The sequence below is a fragment of the Leptonychotes weddellii genome, chromosome 13 (assembly GCF_054177405.1).
Source record: "Leptonychotes weddellii isolate Sample4059 chromosome 13, ASM5417740v2, whole genome shotgun sequence".
Taxonomy (NCBI): Eukaryota; Metazoa; Chordata; class Mammalia; order Carnivora; family Phocidae; genus Leptonychotes; species Leptonychotes weddellii.
Window position 1 is genome coordinate 46,256,279 of NC_138381.1, and position 16,337 is coordinate 46,272,615.

The 16,337-nt window shown below is 38.5% G+C and overlaps 1 protein-coding gene and 1 long non-coding RNA gene across 2 annotated transcripts in view; one reads left to right on the forward strand and one right to left on the reverse strand.

Moving 5' to 3' along the window:
• The window catches only part of LOC145716787 (uncharacterized), a 24,080-nt gene extending 22,663 nt beyond the window's left edge, over positions 1 to 1,417 (forward strand). The window contains exon 3 of the long non-coding RNA XR_014139679.1: positions 1,010 to 1,417. This is a non-coding gene — a long non-coding RNA (uncharacterized LOC145716787). The remainder of the gene's footprint in view (positions 1 to 1,009) is intronic.
• YES1 (YES proto-oncogene 1, Src family tyrosine kinase) overlaps positions 1 to 16,337 on the reverse strand; it is a 212,791-nt gene that overhangs the window by 83,766 nt on the left and 112,688 nt on the right. The window lies entirely within an intron of this gene.

The window sequence follows — 16,337 nt, forward strand, 5'->3', positions numbered from 1 at the left end:
CCCCACCATGTTGACTCCCTGCTCGGTGAGGAGTCTGCTTCTCTCTCTCCCTCTGCTTGTGCTCTCTCTCGCTATCTCTCTCTCAAATAAAATCTTAAAAAAAAAGGAATAGGGGTCTGTCATATATTTAGTGGCTTTCAAACTTCACTGTTGCTACTCATCACCTGGGATGTGTGTTGAAATGTAGGCTCCTAAATTCTACCTCTAGAAATAATAATTCAGTAAACCTGGACTGAGAGCTAGGAATCTTCATTTTTACTAAATACCTGAGGCTATTGTAGGGACACGTTTTTACAACTTGAGGCTTTAAATGTGTTCATTTTGACACCGGTAAACCACTGGAGCTCTGAAGTCTTATTGCCTCATTTGCTGTATGACCTTGGACAAGTTACTTAATCCTCTGTGTATCAGGTTCTGTATCTGTAAATAAGAAAAGTAACAGTAATTGATTTTTAGCATATTTTGAGGCTTAAATGAGATAAACCATTTTTTTAAAAGATTTTATTTATTTATTCATGAGAGAGAGAGAGAGAGAGAGAGAGGCAGGGGCAGAGGGAGAAGCAGGCTCCCCGCGGAGCAGAGAGCCCGATGCGGGACTCGATCCCAGGATTCTGGGATCATGACCTGAGCTGAAGGCAGACGCTTAACCAACTGAGCCACCCAGGCGTCCTGATAAACCATTTTAAGTACTAAGCATAGTGGCTACAATGTAGTAACTGCTCAGTAAGTGTCATCTGTTGTTTTGTAGATACTTTAGTTAAGAGAAATGTAATTTTTTTGCTAGATTATAATTCAGTTCATTAGTTATTCTACCCTACATGCTTCATCAGACTACTTTTTGGTGTATTACCTTGTGTTCAGTTACTTCGTTTACTCCTTTATTCATCAAAACCCTTTGAAATGTAATAATAATTTAATGCACATTATTAAATATACATATAAAATATGAATGTCATGACTACTTGTTCTTATTTGCTCACATTGATTTTTGTTTTATTTATTTTTTAAGATTTTATTTATTTGAGAAAGAGAACGTGTGAGTGAGGGGAGGAGTGGAGGGAAAGGGACAAGCAGACTGCACTGAGCTTGGAGCCTGAGGTGAGGCTCTATCTCAGGACCCTGAGATCATAACCTGAGCTGAAATAAAGATCGGACACTCAACCAGCTGAGCCACCCAGGTGCCTGATTTTTTTTTTAGTAATTGGCAATGAAATTTGGTTAGCAAATTCAATACTTTTTCTATTCAAGGCAAAACAATATAACATAACAATTCATTTGAATGAATTTTAATTCATTTAAAAATGCAAAGGTAGTATGGATATTGTTGAATGTTTTAATTCATTTAAAGATGTAATTTAAAAATAGAACAGGGTCGTCTGAGTGGCTCAGTCGTTAAGCATCTGCCTTCGGCTCAGGTCATGATCCCAGGGTCCTGGGATCGAGCCCTGCATCGGGCTCCCTGCTTGGCAGGAAGCCTGCTTCTCCTTCTCCCACTCCCCCTGCTTGTGTTCCCTCTCTCACTGTGTCTCTGTCAAATAAATAAATAAAATCTTTAAAAATAGAACAAACAAGAAACTATACTTTTATTTTTTTAATACTAGAAACTATACTTTTATTTTTTAAATTTTATTTATTTTTAAAGATTTTATTTATTTGTCAGACAGAGAGAGCACAGGCGGGGGAGAGGCAGAGGGAGAAGCAGGCTCCCCACTGAGCAAGGACTCTGTGATCATGACCTGAGCTGAAGGCAGATGCTCAACTGACTGAGCCACCCAGGCATCCCAAGAAGCTATACTTTTAAAAACATTTTAAAAGTATGGCATTTTAGATTTTTCTTTTAAAAATTTATTAGAGGGAAATTTGACAGTATATATCACAACTTTAAAAAAGCATAACTTTTGGCTCATAGAAATCTTTTCTATCGAAGTGTTCATATACAGTCAATTGTCATTATTTACAGTAGTTATGTTTTAGAAAGTCATTGTGAACACTGAATTAGTGAATACTGACTCATTGCTCCTAGAGGAGTTACAAGGTTAGGTTCCATTGAGCCTCTGGTTACAACGTTTCTGTCAACTGATCAATTCGTAATCTTGTTCCATGTGTGCTTCTGTTCAATGTGTGACATCTTATTTAATGTATACTGTTGATTCATTAACACTGAACTCACAAATAGCACTCTAACTGATGTCCAAGTGAAGCTTATATAACACATTCTCTGTAAGGCACACCTCAGCCTTTTTGGTTTAAGAACCGTAGACAGCACTTCAGCACTGACATCTGGGGGCCATTTTAAACAGTGACATCACCAACAAAACACACACAAAGTGACACTAGATAGACTGCAGAAAGGACACTTGTTTACAGTATGAGAGCCTTGTTTGACCTGAGCTGGGGACAGGTAGATCTGGCAACTTAAATTTTCACAGCTCTGCACATATCTGCAAATGACCATAAAAACGCCATGAGCATTGAGTTAGGGGTGTTTACAGATAAATCTTAGTAGAGTAGGCTAATTCACAGATAACTCCCTCAAATTAAGTACTCTTTTATCAAGCATCCCTCCCTCTGCAGGGAGGGGATAAAAAGGAAAAAATGCCTCCATGTTTGGTGTTGTAACAAAGAAGGAAGTCACCCATGTACTCACCCAAAGTCTCCCATCTTTAAATCCTGGGAATTTTGGTAATTGTTCTGCTGAGACCAGTTTCCTGTCGAATTCTCGTTAGGGTATACTTGAAGAACAGTTGGGTCCAGTGTTATCCAGACAGATTTATGCCAACCACAGCCCTGTTACCAGGATTCAAGCCTTTTACAATGCTTCTGTCTCCTTCCAGCCACTTAGAACAAGGCCAGCTTTACTTGTTTCTCCTTCTCCCCCAAAGGCTAGTGCTTCAGAGGTTTGATAAGGAAGAGGAAGATGGTATCTCTTATTGGCTTTATTTCCCTCTAAGACCTAGTTAGATGAGTGAGTTCATTCAGTTGACTTTGTTCTACTTTGAGAGCTAAATAAATTAAACCATTCTTCTAATTTAGAAAAGTTATGTTCCTTGGTACCTAATTAACATATACATTTTGAGCCAAAACATTTTCACTATCTAAACCATAACAGATCAGTATACTTTTGGTAGCATATTTATTACAAACACAGGGACTGTGATAGGCAGAATGATGGCTTCCCCCAAAAATCCATATCCTAACTCCCAGGACCAGTGAATGTATTAGGTTACATAGCTGAGGGGAAGTACAGTTGTAGATGAAATTAACGTGGCTAATTAACTGATTCTAAAGTAGGAAGAGTAGCCTGGATTATCCAGGTGGGTCCAGTTTAGTAACAAGGATGTTTAAGAGTGGAAGAGGAAGGCAGAAGAGTCAAAGAAATTAACAGGCAGAAGCTTAGCCAGGCAGTGTTGCTGGCTTTGAAGATGAAGAGACTACTCCATGAGCCAAGGAATGCAGACAGCCCCCAGAAGCTGGAAAAGACCAGAAAACCAATTCTCATAGATTCTCCAGGAGAGAATGCAGCCCTATTGACACCTTGATTTTAGCCTAATGAGGCCCATGTCAGACTTCTGAATGGTAAAATAATAAATTTGTGTTGTTTAAATCTACTAAGTTTGTGACAATTTGTTATGGCAGCAATAGAAATAGGTGATTTGTTATGGCTGAAGTGGAAGTAGAAGTAGAAAACACTGGCACAAAATCTGAGTTCATTCAACTTCTGGCTTTGTCTCTATTACTAGTTTTGTGACATAGAACCAACTTACTTAATCTCTCAGGTTTTAAATTTCCTCATTTGTAAAACAGGGATAATAATGGCACATATCTTCAACGGTTACTGTCTGGATTAAATTAGTGCATCCCACACCTTTTTACTTTACATACATATGTTATTTAAATTTTATTTTATTTATTTATTTTTAAAGTAGGCTCCACACCCAGTGTGGAGCCCAACGTGGGGCCCATTGTGGGGCTTGAACTGATGACCCAGGGGTCAAGACCTGAGCTGATATCAGGAGTCCGATGCTTAACTGACTGAGCTACCCAGGTGCCCCACATCTGTTATTTAAATTTAATATGAGCATGGAGGAAATTTGCAGTTAAAAAGAAAATTTTAAAAACTTGCTCTTAATACAAGAAGAAACTAGAAACTGTGTTTAATAAATGTCCTATGGACACTTAAAATTGCAAGAAAAGTTTTGGCCATATATGTGACAAAATGTGTCTCAAAATAGGCATTTTTGCAAATAAGAAATTTGGGAAGACTCAGTTAATTTAGCATTCCTGTTTTCTTTAGTGTAAGTAACATGTTTATTTTGTTTATTATTAAAGGAAACAGCTAAAAAACTTTGTTAATCGTGTATTACAAATATTAATATCAGGTGAGAAATTAACCAGTAAATGATACATATAAAAGCTTAGAAAAATCTGTGTAGAGGCAGGGAAGTAGATATGTTAACTCACTTCATCTTATTCATATCAGGTGAAAAATTAACCAGTAAATGATACTACATATAGAAGCTTAGAAAAATCTGTGTAGGGCGCCTGGGTGGCTCAGTTGGTTAAGCGACTGCCTTCGGCTCAGGTCATGATCCTGGAGTCCTGGGATCGAGTCCCGCATCGGGCTCCCTGCTCAGCGGGGAGTCTGCTTCTCCCTCTGACCCTCCTCCCTCTCATGCTCTCTGTCTCTCATTCTCTCTCTCGCAAATAAATAAATAAAATCTAAAAAAAAAAAGAAAAATCTGTGTAGAGGCAGGGAAGTAGATATGTTAATTCACTCTTACTGTTTTATGCTGATTTTTCCAATTGAACTAAGTTGAGCTCTCAGATACAGTTTTGTTATAACCTTGGATCTATACTTATTGCTAGAGAGCTGTAAAATGTTATGTGATGATTTTTCCCAAATGTTTTTTCCACTTTATATAAGGTTTTCTGTTCAGTTTGGAACAAGATATGAGGAAGGCGTTTAGAGTGTGCTAATCCAAATTTTAAAAGGTGTTTTTGAGATCTATTCCCAATTCTCTCTGGATCTCTAGCTAGAAGTGTGCTGTATAATTTGAAATTTTCTTAGAATATCCTTAAATACTTTGTAGTCTGTCTTGCATCATAAGCTGTTCAGATCAGAAGTTCAGGGAGTTAAAAATAAAGAGAATAATCCTTTTTACATGTTTCATGTTGATAACACATTTTCCATTCATATAAAACTTAAAATCAGAGACGTGTAACTTAAAACTTGACTAATTACTAATATATTCTTATTGTAGCTAATTCACTTAAGTAAAAATAATTCTTGTGAAACATTAATAGCATTTACTTAACGGATGGAGTAGTAAGCCCCGAATGTTTTGATTGCCTAGACTCCCTCATTTTCTAAGACCTTCCCCATCTGCCATGTTTCAGTGGTGATCCCACTGGCCTGAGGAGTCTGGGCTAGAGTCTTTAGGAATTTGGAGTTCATACTTAGTATCCCTCTCTCTAGCTCTAAAATAAGGATCTATAACTCTGGAAGTATTGGCAGCCATGTTCTACCTGTAAAGAGTCGAAAAAGCTATTCTGCCATAGGAGAAAAGAATGAAACAGATGAACAGGGTAGCAGAGGTGAAAGATGGAGAGAGATGGAAACACATGAAGGGAAAGGAGGAGAGAGATCGATAAATAGGAGAGGAGGAGATGAGGAAGAAAGGGTTGGAAGGGGGCCAGACAGAAGGACCAGAAAAAAGAAAACAAGGAAACGTACCTTCTTATTATTTAAGTTCCTGGTTCTAGTTTTTCCCTATGACTTTGAATTCCACGAGAACGTCCTGTAGGCTTTATAAAAATTCTCCTTTTTTGGGCACCTGGGTGGCTCAGTCGTTAAGCTTCTCTGCCTTCAGTTCAGGTCATGATCTCAGGGTCCTGGGATCGAGCCCCACATCAGGCTCCCTGCTCATCGGAGAGCCTGCTTCTCCCTCTCCCTCTGCTGCTCCCCCTGCTTGTGCTCTCTCTGTCAAATAAATAAATAAAATCTTTTTCTTTTTTTAAGATTTTATTTATTTATTTGACAGAGACACAGCGAGAGAGGGAACACAAGCAGGGGGAGTGGGAGAGGGAGAAGCAGGCTTCCCGCAGAGCGGGGAGCCCGATGCGGGACTCGATCCCAGGACTCCGGGATCATGACCTGAGCCGAAGACAGACGCTCAATGACTGAGCCACCCAGGCGCCCCAGATAAAATCTTAAAAAAAAAAAAAAAAAATTCTCCTTTTTGCTTCAGCTACCTTTAGTCAGATTCTGTTCTTGTAGCCAGAAGAGTTTTTACCAATGCAGACACTTGCCTTTGTTTATGTGTTACCTGCTCTCTATATAATGTCAGTTAATTGTCATAACCTTACAAGATAGGTATTATTAATCATAAAAAAAAAACAACAACTTGGGGTTTAGGAGCGATTTAAGTAATTGGTTTTTTTTTTTAAAGATTTTATTTATTTATTTGACAGAGAGAGTGAGAGCACAAGTAGGCAGAGCAGCAGGCAGAGGAAGAGGGAGAAGCAGGCTCCCCACTGATCAGGGAGCCTGATGTGGGGCTTGATCCCAGGACTCTGGGATCATGACCTGAGCCAAAGGCAGATGCTTAACCGACTGAGCCACCCAGGCACCCCAGCGATTTAAGTAACTTGATAAAGGATTACGTAATAAGTGACAGAACCAGGACTGAAATGTAGGTCTAACTCCAAAGTTCTTACTCATTCACTCTAAAAATATTGGATATCAGCTCTGGGGTAGATAGTAGGCCAGCCTACAATAAAGACAAAAAATTTGCTGTCCCAGAGTTTACAGTTCAGAGGAGGATAGAGACAGTCAATGACAATTCAGGGTAGTAAATGGTTGGGGGAGGGAATAAAATGTGCTGTAAGAGCACTTGAGAGGTCATGGAAGATTCCTCAAATGTTTAAGGCCTGAAGGTTGGGTATTCGTAAGTCAAGCATAAGGAAAGGTAGGTTTTGCCAAGCGTTTGTGAAAAGAACATGATGCATTTGAAGATCTAAAAGAAATTTGGTATGTAGGGAGCATAGAATGCAGGAGATGAATGGAAAAAGATGAGCCTGGAGAGGTAAATAAAGCAAATTATGCAGGGCCTTCTGTTTCATATTAAGGTGTTTGGCCTTTATTTTGAGAGCAAGAGGAGGTTAGGGCCATTGAAGTCTCCTAATGTTAACCTTTAAAACTGTCAGTTATTTTGGCCAGGAAAATGGGTTTATTTAGATATAGCAGAGCATTGCAGTTTGGGACACCATGGGCAAGTTGAGATCAAAGGAGAGGAACCTTACTTTGTAGAGAAAAGGAGAAAGTTGGAAGTTGAACGAAAGTCCTTTAGAGGAAATTGGGAGTTCAGTGGTGATGGTTTCTCATAGGCGGAGTTGTGGTATTTTCTTAATATCCTGAGCTTGTTGCTGTAGGCAAGGAGAAATTCTTCTCTTTTCCTATTGAAGGAGTAAAGTAGGCTTCTTCCCTTTGGGAATGTGAGGTATGTCTCTCCCTTTTGGTACCCACAATCTCAAGTCCTTCTAGCCTCCCAACTCCATTTTAAATGAGGTTCCCTTTATTCAGTTTCACATTCCTTATCACATTTTCTTTGTAGAAAACACATCTTCACATTGCAACCATAAAAGACTGGAGAAACTAACACTCGAAGTATAGAGGTCAGTTAAGGAAGTTTTTGCAGTAGTACAGACAGTAAATGATTAGTAGCCAAGTGAAGTAGTAATTGGAAAAGTGGAAGAATTTTGGAGATTACAGGGTCAGGTCCTGGTGACTCATTGAATATATGGGGTATGAGTTAAAAATTACTCTCAGGAGTCTAAGGCAGTATGTACTTACCATTGATTGAAACATGGGTGACAGAGAAGGAAGAGTGGGTTTTTTTTTTTATTCTTATGTTAATCCCCATACATTACATCATTAGTTTTAGATGAAGTGTTCCATGATTCATTATTTGTGCATAACACCCAGTGCTCCATGCAGAATGTGCCCTCCTCAATACCCACCACCAGGCTAACCCATCCTCCCACCCCCCTCCCCTCTAGAACCCTGTTTGTTTTTCAGAGTCCATCGTCTGTCATGGTTCGTCTACCCCTCCGATTTCCCCCGCTTCATTCTTCCCCTCCCGCTACAGGAAGAGTGGGTTTTGATGGGAAAGATGACAGGTCCCATTTTGGAGATGGTAAATTTGAGATTCCTGGACGGTGTTCCAGGGGCTGCCCAGCTAAAAGAGCCTCCTATAGTAAGTGGGTATTTTGGCAAAACTAGAACTAATCTTTCATTTTCACCCTTTGTTTCTGGAAGAGAATGCTTGCAGGTATATATGTAATAAGTTTTTATATTTTAGAAGATCTGAGAGACTTTTTCTGTTAATTTAAAAAGTAAACCATGTTCTCTTGCAGCAAATTGCTAGAAAGTCATTGCTTGTCTTTGCCATTCTACTGTATAATTACCATTATTCTGTAGACTGTAGAAGAAAAAGGAGGCCTGTTTAAAAGCAAAATTGGTATTTACCATATCCATTTACCTAGTAGATATCCAAGCAATTATATTGGCATTGGTTTTGAATGAAGCAGGCTAAGAAAATTAAACAATAAACATTTAAGTATCTAATATATACCCAACCCATACTTTATTTATTGAGGACAGGATAGAATTTTCTTAATGAAAGTTGAAAATTAAATCTTAACATTTGGTAATTAAAGTTTTGAGCAGACATTTAATTTGTATCAAATTCTAACAAAATAAACTACATGTAGTAATATATCATCTTGCTTGAGAAAGGATATTAGGTAGGAAAATAAGCCTAAAAAGGACAGTGTTTTAAAAGAACATGTTTAGGGGTACCTGGGTGGCTCAGTCCGTTGAGCGTCTGCCTTCGGCTCAGGTCGTGATCCCAGGGTCCTGGAATTGAATCCCTTGTCAGGCTCCCTGCCCAGTGGTGAGTCTACTGCTCCCTGCCCAGTGCCGAGTCTGCTTCTCCCTCTCCCTCTGCCCCTCCCCCTGCTCGTGCTCCTGCTCTCTCTCTCAAATAAATAAAATCTTAAAAAAAAAAATAAACATGTTTATTGTGTTCGCTTTGGCAGCACATATATTAAAAACATGTTTGTAACTTCTAAAATTCAAAACAAAATTTTTTTGAAAAAAGTGGTTTTTAGATATACATAATATGCACAAATTAAATTCTTGGATATCAATTAAAACTTATTAAAAAAAACTTTTTTCTTACTCCTATTACTAGAAATATTAGCTTGACTATGAGAGCCATGTGTATAGCTTCTGCTAATTCCTGAGAAAAGGCTGTGGTTGAACAGAATACAAGACCTGCACCAAGAGGTATCAAAGATCAGAAAGGTTCCTGTAACAGATTAAACTGATTTCTTCTTGCCTTACTTCCCAGCTCATCTCCAGCTATGCTCCCCTTCATGTGATTCATGTGACTTATTTTGGTTTTTGAAGCACATTTGACTACTCCTTGCTTGTTACTTCTATTGCTGAAAGCTTCCTCTCCTCTTCTTTATTAATTTCATGTGTATAATTGTATATTCAATTTATATACCAATTAAACTTCAAAGTTTTAAATCTATTGGCTAAAACATACATTGAAACTCAGGGTATTGTTACAGCAAAAGCATGGTGGGAATAAAGTAAAAGTGGGAATTTGGGGAAAATTAAAAGACTTTCAGGTCAATTTTAAAAACTTTCTAAAAATGTGTATCTAATTTCTCCTCTTTAGTCTTAAAGTAATACCTAATTATTTACTGTGATTTGAAGGTATAAAATCTTGGTAAAGGACAGTAGTAGATAAAGTGTGAAAATCTGAGAGGATAAAAATTTTTAAGAGAGGGGGCGCCTGGGTGGCTCAGTTGGTTAAGTGTCTGCTTAAGCTCAGGTCATGATCTCAGGGTCCTGGGATCGAGCCCCGCATGGGGGGGGGGGGGGTCTCAGCTCAGTGGGGAGTCTGCTTCTCCATCTGTGCTCTCCCTCTCTCAAATAAACCTTTTTAAAAAATCTTTTTAAGATAGGTATAAAATCAGCTTATTTTTTTCAAAAGTTGAGTGAATTTGTAGAGGGAATTATGCCTAATAAATATTTACATGTGTCTTTCTACCAACAAACTGTTTTTAATAATTGCCTAAAGTGGCCAAAGATAATTAACTTTTACCTGGTATCTTCATAATTCAGATCTGTTCCATGTTGAATATAATAATTTTTTTAAAATCTTGGGGCTTGGGGCGCCTGGGTGGCTCAGTTGGTTAAGCGACTGCCTTCGGCTCAGGTCATGATCCTGGAGTCCCTGATCGAGTCCCGCATCGGGCTCCCTGCTCAGCAGGGAGTCTGCTTCTCCCTCTGACCCTCCCCCCTCTCATGTGCTCTCTCTCTCTCTCATTCTCTCTCTCAAATAAATAAAATCTTTAAAAAAAAATAAAAAAAATAAAATCTTGGGGCTTTACATTAAGTTGTGATTTTTATTACCACAATTCCTAATAAAATACATTTTAAGTATTTTTTACAACTTTTTTTTTTTTTTAAGATTTTATTTATTTGATAAAGAGCGCACAAGCAGAGGGGGAGCAGTGAGAGGGAGAAGCAGGCTCCCCGCTGAGCAGGGAGCTGACTCAGGGCTTGATCCCAAGACCCTGAGATCATTACCTGAACCAAAGGCAGATGCTTAACTGACTGAGCCACCCAGGTGCCCCTTCTTTACAATTCTTTACATATTTTTAAAATCAGGTCTTTCTTATGGCTGATCCTATGCCAGATTTCATTAAAGAAACCATAACCAGATTTCATTAAAGAAACCAAAGAGGAATTTAGAATGAATGGGCTTACTTTTTCTTTAAGGTCAATTGTTTATCTAAAATGAAAAAAAAAAGTTAGAAAATTGCTGTCACTGAGCACTGCAAGCTCAGTTTTCCATTGCTCACATTTTCTGTTCTCCTTTGACTCTTGGAAAATTAAGTTCTTTGTTTGCTTTTACAAGACAAAGTGCACACCCTTTAGTAGTCTGCTGTTTCCTCCTTTCCATTCTATGTTTTCTATTCTTTCCTAGTCCTGCTTGCCCTTTGTGCTTTATGCTAAAGGGAGGAGATTTAAAAGTGAAAGTTAAAGAAAAATCATCCCTTATGTTTATGGTCTATAGAGCACTGTGACCTGTAGAGAACTGATCATTTCATATCTTATGATAAATTCTATAAATTTTTTTTTTTGATTTCTTACAGATTTAAAGCTTAGTTGTAAACTGGAGCCATCTGCGCAAAATGCCAAACTAGGGCTCCCTCCACCCCACCACTGGATACAGCATATAATGTAATAGTTGCTTAGCTTGCTAGAATTAGTTTACAGATACAGTGTACATTTAAATTTTTTTAAAGGTTCAAAAGTATGTTAAATTGAGAAATATTAATCACTCTTACTAATAAAAAAGCAATACGATCATGGTGCAGAGGTGTGGAGTACTGTTTTCAGTTAGACTTGGGGAGTGAAGCTGTCTGCCAATAGTGTTATCGTGTTTGTAACATTTTCTAAAGGGCTAATATTTAATAACTTATCAAAGAACAGAAAATGGTATACAGAAGGCTTCCCTAGAGGCTCTGTATGGGTTTTGGAAAGAAGGTAACCTAGAACTCAGACGACTCAGCCTCATCTCCTTGAGCAAGTCAACCTTCCCAGGCTTCAGGTTCCTTATATGATGTAGAGATTATCCCTACTCTTTTTTTTTTTTTTAAGATTTTATTTATTTATTTGACACAGAGAGAGAGCACAAGCAGGGGGAGTGGCAGGCAGAGGGAGAGGGAGAAGCAGGCTCCCTGAGGAGCAGGGAGCCCGATGCGGGGCTCGATCCCAGGACCCTGGGATCGTGACCTGAGCCGAAGGCAGTCGCTTAACCAACTGAGCCACCCAGGCACCCTATCCCTACTCTTTTGCTGGTAACATATTAGGATTATTATGGGATCAGATTAATAAAGTACTTTGGAAACAAAGCATTGTCAAAGTATAAAATATTATTAAAACGAAATACCTTAACACATGGTGGTGTGCTAATGATTGAGCTAGATGCATTAAGAAATATATCAAATTTGTTCCAGCTCTATTAGTCACACTGTTACAGAGCAGGTTCACTATAGGTAATTCTGATATATGACCATTTACATATATATAAAGTTGAAAACATTTTTATCTGACTTAGGTAATTGATAAGTTAGGAAATGGTTGGAAAACCTGCAAGTATTTATAGAACTCTTTCTATGCTTGGCCCTTTTGGGGGAAACAATTTGTTGGGTTGTTGGATAGAATTATTCAGAACCAAGTAATTTATTCTTTCAACAAAAATGAACTGAATGTCCATATATATAAAGTAGTTTGTGTTAATTAGAAGAAAATATAAGATCCTTGTGACAGGGGTGGCAGGGTGGCCGGGTGACTCAGTCAGTTAAACGCCTGACTCTTGATTTCAGCTCAGGTCATGATCTTGGGGTCGTGAGAACAAGCCCCGTGTTGGGCTCCACATCACAGGTCTGCCTGAGGTTTTCTTCCTCTCTCTCCCTCTGCCCCTCCCCCTACTCATGTGCACACTATAACGCTCTCAATAAAGTCTTTAAAAAAAAAGATCCTTGTGACATAAACTCTGTTCCCTGTTACTATTTATTCTGGCCTCCTCTTTCCTTTTATTTTATGTTATACTTCAGCACTGAACTACTTATGGTTTCAAAATCCACTTTGTTCTCTCTCGTCTGTGGGATTCTGAACATTCTGCTATTTCTGCCTAAAACACAGTCTCTGATTTGTGTAGTTAACTTCTTTTTTTTTTTAAGATTTTATTTATTTATTTGACACAAGAGACAGCGAGAGAAGGGAACACAAGCATGGGGAGTGGGAGAGGGAAGCAGGCTTCCCACGGAGCAGGGAGCCTAATGCGGGGCTCGATCCCAGGACTCTGGGATCATGACCTAAGCCAAAGGCAGATGCTTAATGACTGAGCCACCCAGGTACCCCTGTGTAGTTAACTTCTAATTGGCCTTTTTATCTTCCCCAGCCCATAAGCCTGTGTTTTGGAAGTTTAAGTGATGGGAAAAGCAGGTTAGGAAAGTAAATTGGGGAAGTTAACCTGGAATACCTTAATAAATCTTTATAAAGTCTTTATAAATATTTACTTTGTAAAGATTATTAGGTAGTCAACATGTTAGAACCTCTTTTGGTAGAATTAGAGGTTGAGAATCACCATAAATTGCAGATTATGAAGCAGAGTTGTAGAAATGGAGGTGATCTGAAGACAGACAAAACAAGCATGCATTCATATGTTCTTAGCTTTGTTCTAGGAGACATAGATGAAGGGGATAAAAATGTCACTCCTCTGGTATTTAGAAAATACAGAGAATGCGTATAGATTATAAAAAAAAAAAAAAAAAAGACAACCCTATAGAAAAGTGAACAAGTGTCTTGAACAGACATTTCACAAAGGAGACTGGCCAATGAACATGTAAAGGTGCTCACTTTATTAGTAATTGTGAGTGTAAAGTTCAAACCACAATGAGAGACCACTACATGTCCGCCAGACGATTGAAAATGCCAAGTACTAGTGAAGATGTGAAGCAGTGGTAACTCTCATACTTTGCTGTTGGGAGTATAAACTGGTACAGACACCCTGGAAAACTGTTCAGCAGTGTATACTTTGACCCAGCAATCTACTGCAAGGTGTATTTCCAGTAGAATGGTTGCTGGCAGTACATTTCTTGATCTGAGTGATGAGTTACATTGGTATTCTGTTTCTGCTAATTCATTGAGGTGTACATTTGTTATGTTTACTTTTCTGTGCATGTGTTATACTTTAATTTTTTTTTTCAATTTTCCTATTCTTATATTCTGGAGAGGGGAGCCATCATTATCAAAATCATCACCATGAATGAGTAATATATGCCAGGTACTGTTTTAGGTGCATTACAGATAACTCATTTAGCCCTCAACAACTCTAGGAGGCTTACTTTTAGTATCCCCATTTTGTAGTTGAGGAAACTGAGGCACAGAAAGGTTGAGTAACTTGCCAAAGCTGACACAGCTAAGTGGTGGACCCAGACTTTGAACCCAGATATTTTGTCTCTAAAGTCTGTGCTCTTAACTACTATGCTGTACATCCAATAAACAAATAAAACAGTCTGTGCACTTAACCCTTATGCTTTATATGGTGATAAATGGCATCAAGAAAAATAAACCAGGTTAAAGGAGAATAGGCAGTGTTCTAGGGAGTGTTGTATTGCTGCTTCATATAGGTTAGTCAGAGATGGTGTCATTGAGAAGGTGACAGCACAAAGACTTAAAGAAGCTGAGGGACAAGCTATGCAGGTATCTGGTAAGAGCTTTCCAGGCAGAGAGAGGAAAGTGCAGTGGTCTGAGATGGCCCATCTGAAGGATAGGAAGAAGTCTGTGGCAGAACTGGGGCAAGTAAGTAGTAGGAGATGAGGTTAGAGAAGTAACTGGGGCTACATAGTAGGCAGAGGACTAGGGGGGGTTGTGTCCTAGAAACCAGGTGGAAAGCATTTTTAGGAAAAGAGATGATCCCTGTGTCCAGTGTGGCTGACAGCTCAAGTAAGATGAGGACTGAAAATTGACTATTGGATTAGCAATGTGGAGTTAATTGGGGACCTTAATTGCAGTTTTAATGTAGTGGAAGCAGCAAGCACAGTCAGAAATCCAAAAACTTTAGACTACATTTTAAGCAAGTATGAGAAATGTAGGGAAGTTGGAATAAATTTTACTAAAATAAAGTTGGTAAAGAATGGTAAAATTGGTAAGGAATGGTAAAGTTGGTAAAAAAATAAAGGTGGTAAAGTTGAAACAGACAGGATTATCAAAGGCCAAAGGTTTGAAGAAAGAGAATGCCTGAGTATCTGAAATATCTGGTAGCATTTCTTGTTGTTGTCACTACTTTAATCCTTTATTTCCTACAGGAATTTGAAACAAAAGACAAATGTAATGGCCCTGGTTTTCAAGTACAATAATTTACATTCTTTTGGGGGATGACAGGACAGCCATATGAGAAATAGTAAAGGGACCATTTTACTTCTCTGCTCCTGAGAACTTGCCTCATCAACAAAACTCTTGATATTTTAGTTCCACATTTTTTCTTGCCCATTATCCAGGGAAGATGAGAAAGTAGTTCAGGTGTGATGAGGAATCAAGGTAAAACTTTGCATATACATTTGACCCTTGAACAGTCAAAAATTCATGTATAACTTTTGACTCCCTCAAAACTTAACGACTAGTAGTCTACTATTAACCAGGAGCCTTAACAATAACAGAAATAATCAATCAACACATATTTTGTATGTTACATGTATTAAACGCTGCATTCTTACAGTAAAGAAAAAAGAAAATGTTAAGAAAATCGTAAGGAAGAGAAAGTATGTACAGTACTGTAAAAAATCTGTGTATAAGTAGACCTGCGTAATCAAACTTGTTCAAGAGTTAACTCTGTTGGGGCGCCTGGGTGGCTTAGATGGTTAAGTGTCTGCCTTCGGCTCAGGTCATGATCCCAGGGTCCTGGGATGGAGCCCCACATCAGGCTCCTGGCTCAGCGGGGAGTCTGCTTCTCCCTCTCCCTCCGCCTCCCCCACTGCTCATGCTCTCTCTCTCTATCTCTGTGGCTCAAATGAATAAATAAAATGTTTTAAAAAAATCAACTGTATTAACCTGATTCTAACACAAAAATTTATTTCAGTTTGAAAGGTTTTCACTTTAAGTACATTTTGCTAAAATGGGCATCCATATAGCTAAAAGCAAGAACTTACACTAAACAGAACAGACGTGATGGTACCTTCTAGACTCACAGTCTCTTAAGGAGAACCACGGGGTGAGCACCTGATGGCCAAACCGTAACTGGTCAGCAAGTTAGGGCTTTTGTTTTTACTCTCCTTCATATCAGTGTAAACTCAGAAATAGGCAAATCAAGCAGTGGCTGTGGGAAATTGCAGGAACCTGGAGTAGACCACAAATGAATCAAAATTATAAGAAGAAGTTATGAGGTAGGGAACAGCTATCCCAGCAGAGCAAATAGTTGATTAAAGCATCAGGAATACTGAAATAGAGATGCTGAATCCACATATGGTAGGGAAGTAATAAGCTCCTAGCAATAAAGCAGTGATAACCTACTGTCAAGATACCCATTCAAACTGAAACAACAGCCTTTTGGGATTAATCTGTATGATCAGATTGTTCTATAGTTTCTGACTTTTAATGAGATTTTTAACTTCTCCCCATTACTATTTTTTTTCTTTAGAATAAAACCCCTTCTTGAGTTCAAAACAGCCCCCTGAGCATTAAGCTATAA